Below are 5,000 nucleotides of genomic sequence, written 5' to 3'. Positions count from 1 at the left end.
CCCACCTTACGGGGGGTTTAGTCATTTAAATCTTTCCCTTAACGTTAATCCACTTGTTTCTGGTTTAGCCTGAGACCTGTCATTTACTGTAGTTTCCGCTTTGGCTTTCCATAAAGGCCAGTCAAGTGACCCCTGAACTTCTGATGTACTGGGTTTTGGAAAGAGACGTGAGCTCCTGTGCCATATCTGTTTTTGTGAAAAAAAAGGAAAAAAAAAACAGATTTCCAATGACAATATCTAAAGTGAGTTGTATTTTAATTATCGAGTTTTGAAACTCACGACCAATCTTTAGAACACTCTCCTTGAGTTGAGTGTTTGACACCTTAAAATGTTCTGCATTTCTCTTGGGCCACTCAAAGGAAAAACTGTGAATGGTTATTAATATATTATATATATATATATATGATATATATATTTGAATTTTCATCACATCACCGTGATTCATATATACATGCATTAAGCTACAAAAGTCCTTTAATATCCAATTCGCTCTACCTCGGAATTAATATATATTCTCCTCTATCCGCTGGGCGCTGGTTCGAATCCACGAGAGGACGAGATTATTATCAACTAACAAAAAAATTCTCCTTCGGTTAATATATATATATATATATATATATATATATATATATATATATATTTATATTGTGTGTGTGTGTTTTCACAAAAACACACAACATTAGCATGCAAACGAAAAGGGAGCTTCCCCGACATCCGGCTCCACATGGCGGCGTATGTAATCAAGCGACCATTTAGCGGTTCAACAGGACGAATCCCTTTGAATATACGAATGGAAAATTTCAGAGCAGCCGAAACATATAGAATTCAGTCACGATAACCTCCCGAGGAAATGAAGATGTCAGGGAATTTTAGAAGGAAGAGAATATTCTATTATGAACCTTCCTAATAACCCCTCATCTCGCCTCATTCCGGATGTGATACGGAGGAAGGAAGGGCTTTCCTTGATTTAATGAATGGATAACAGCGTCGTATAAGACAGTGAGTTGTAAAGGGTACAACTTTCCGAGGCGTCATTTTTTAATGTCAAAATAAAATGGTCTTACTTTCCATCCCGACGTGAAAGAAAACAAGCAAAAAATGCGCCGAAGTTTCTCCGGCGCAATTGAGTTTTCTGTACAGCGTATAATGCGTATGATACTGTATGAAACTCTCAACCACGACCCATGAAACTTTCAGCCGCGGCCCTGTGGTGGCCTGTCCTATAAAGCTGCCAGACGCACGATCATGGTAACTTTAACCTTAGATAAAATAAAAACTACTGAAGCTATAGGGGTGCAATATAGTATGCTGGATGATTGGAGGGTGGTTGATCACCATAGCAATTTGCAGCCCTCTAGCCTCAGTAGTTTTTAAGATCTGAGGGAGGAAAGGAAAAGTGAGGACGGACAGACAAATAAGCACCCATAATAAAATCAACACCAGCAATAATAATGATAAAAGAACTTCTCATAACACTTAAAAATAACAACAACAAATTGACTGAAACAGAAACTAACTTTTAATACCAAGCATTTTTTCCTCAGTGTCTTAAGCTTCAATGCCGGAGTAATCGAAATCAGTCAATTTCAGGCTCGGGAGTGCGTGCGCGCGTGCAAAGCTACTGAATGAGAAAGGCGTTAAAATTAAAAATCACATCAACAGGGAAAAAAATGTACAAATTAGAAGTTACGACGTCTTCTGGACCTGTAAGTTAAATAGTTAGTTTTCTGTAACAGAAAACTATTGCGACGGCTTTGTCTGTCCGCACTTTATCTGTCGGCCCTCAGATCTTAAAAACTACCGAGGCTAGAGGCCTACGAATTGGTACGTATATCATCCATCTTCTAATCATCAAACAAAACAAATTGCAGCCCTCTAGCCTCAATAGTTTATATTTCATTTAAGGTTAAAGTTATCCATAAACATGCCTCTGGCAACGCTATAGAACAGGCCACCACCGGGTCGTGGCTGAAAGCTTCATGGGCCACGACTAATACATCATACACTGTACAGAAAACTCGGTTGTGCTGAAGAAAATTCAGCATACTTTTTACTTCTTTACTGTAGCTGGATCTCAACGTCAACTCCTTCCTGTTCTTATCTAGATTTCAAGTTAATTTAACTATCGACCTTATCTAGATATTAACTATAGCCGGTTCACTCAAGGTAGATTTTTGGGTGAGCCCTATGCCTGCGAGACGTTTGTTTGGCAGCCGCTGATTGGCTGGGAGCTGCCTACCTCCCGGTACCAGCCAATCAGCAGCCACCAAACAAACGTCTCGTAAGCATGGGGCTCATCCAAGAATCTACCTTAAGTGAACAGGCTATAGTTACCTAAGGGCAAACTAGTTTCTGACCTTGCCTAGATCTCAATGTTATCTACCATGAGATGGCTGTCGCATCTTAGAGCGAATGACTACTTCGGTATAGTGTTTAATATAAAAGTAATAGAGTTTACCGGATAAAAGAAATTGATATATACGTAAGCCTGAATGCGATCGTTAAAATAAAAAAAAATAGTTACTGATGTTTGTCTGTATAAAAAAAATACTGAAAAACACATTATTAAATACAAATTACTATTGTTAACTGGTTCCACAAAAACAAGTAACTGATGTCACACGGATCTGAGAACATAGAATAACTTGTCGCTTGAAAGTTATTTATCAACAATGTCGGGTAGGTTTCAGACAAAAGGAAATATTCACTAAAATTGATCAGTCTTGTCAGTCTAACTCCATTGGAATATATTATGTTATAGTTTTTTTTTTTTTTATAGATAAAAATAAGAACATCGGATTTTAGGGAAAAAGTAACCCGAGGAGGGAAAAACCTCGCAGTTGCAACTATGAAACAATTTTTAGAAGAGCCGTTGAGCAACTTTCTGGAGCTTTTGGGTGGAAAGCCAGATGGAAAAAAGAGAATATGAACGGAAGTGCAGTAAAAAGGAATGAAAGAGGCTGCAGCAAGGGGTCGAAGGGACTCTGCAAAGTCCTTAAGTAATGCCTACAGTACACCACTTGAGGTGCACTGACGGCACTAGCCCACATCGGGAATTATTTGTGTATATATATTTACTTTACTGTCAAGGGAAAAACTTTTCGTTGAAATATAGTAATTAACATACTACACATACACACACACACACACATACATATATATATATATATATATATATATATATATATATATATATATATATATATATATAATATATATACAGTTTAATACAAGTTTAGCGAGATCATTGAGTTTTAGATAAAAATTTTGATTAAGATTAGATGTCCGGATCTCAAAAAAAAAAAAAAAAAAAAAAAAACATTAAACGCTGAATAAAATGACGTCAGCTGTAATTCTGAAACACTTTTGTGAATGACTAACCTTCTGAAATGAACAATTTTAAACTGATCTCTTTGGTGGGTCATTTGGTCTTGTTGTTTTCATTGGTTGCTGTAACCACTGTATCATCTTCACCATTATATCTCTTATGTTTTCTAAATCCCTTCGCTACTTTTCATTATTTGCCTGTCTACATAACTTCTAGAGTTTTATAAACTTAAATGAGTATATGTTTCCTTTTCTTTTCATCTTTACTTTTATTGTTACTTCGTCGTACTTTTTCCAGTCTAACTGCACTCTAATTAGCATATCATGATCTGAATAAAACAATAATTAGTAATAATAACAATATTTTCATTAATTGGGTTACACACACACACACACACACACACACACACACACACACACACATAGTATATATATATATATATATATATATAAATATATCATATATTCAAAATCAAACTTGGAGAAATAGGATCCCTAAGCTCCTTAAGTTCAACTCCCGAACAAACTCAGGCCCGAAGATGTAAAGAAAAGAGAAAAGATTTTTAAGATTCAAATCTATTCAACGTATTACAAGAAGTGAATTTTGCTGCACTGTCTTATGGCTTTGTTGTCGTCAGGCTATCCAGACCCTTAACACGAAACCGAAACCAGGTCTTAGGCTAGGAATAACAAATGTGTGTGAGTGTGTGTGTATATATATATATATATATATATATATATATATATATATATATATATATATATATATATATATATTCCACAGATCACTTTTTTGCCAACAATTTTTTATGAATTTTTTCAATAATCACAATGCCATCATAATTTATCGATTTCTTTGCACGTTTTGGATACGTCTATCACTTCACAGGCTAAAATTCAAATGCAGAAATTCTGGACGCCCACTCGGAATATCAGGTACACGGAAACTAATTCACTTCTTTTCAAGATCCGTAGTACCTGGAACAGAATATAATCAAACGATAAACTTATCAAAATTTTTCTCCACTAACTTAAGCCTCCTTTCCAACACATCCACGTACAACTGGTCCCTGTATGGTACGCAGAATGAAGATGCCTTTACAAGACCAACGCCAAGCCTGAATGTCGAGTTGAATGCCTGCAGACCGTTTTCTCCACCATCTCTTATAGTAGCGTTATTTTGACGAATATCCTAGTTTTGTTATAATCATCATCACAGGCACCACGTGTACCAACACACGCTAATATTTTACATAAAATTGCATTCTATTTTTATGTAAAATTGAAAAAAAAAAAAAAAACCCACACCATCAATAAGAAGTTTACACAACTATATAAAAATCGCGCCAACGAAAGCTAAACTACGAATAAGAAAAGAGATCACTTTTACCCAGTCACATTCAATCTATGGTTTTCATTTCCCGGATGGGTCCCGTAAAATGAGCGAAACTGGCAGGCGACTGATTTATGGGACTATGGGGGAGCGATTACTGCAGAGGTTTTACCAAGAGATGTCTTGTGTGACAATTCCCCATTAGCCTTCCTCTCTTGAAAAGAGAAAAAAGGAATAGTTTCACGCAACGCTTCTTCCTTGTCCATTTGCTGACGCGGGACGCAAACAATAAGCAAAACTTCCACCACACCGAAGTTTACACGGTCTCGACATCATCGCC

This window comes from Macrobrachium nipponense, chromosome 11 (assembly GCF_015104395.2).
Source record: "Macrobrachium nipponense isolate FS-2020 chromosome 11, ASM1510439v2, whole genome shotgun sequence".
NCBI lineage: Eukaryota > Metazoa > Arthropoda > Malacostraca > Decapoda > Palaemonidae > Macrobrachium > Macrobrachium nipponense.
The sequence above is the reverse complement of the archived record's forward strand: the minus strand, read 5'-3'. Positions refer to the sequence as shown.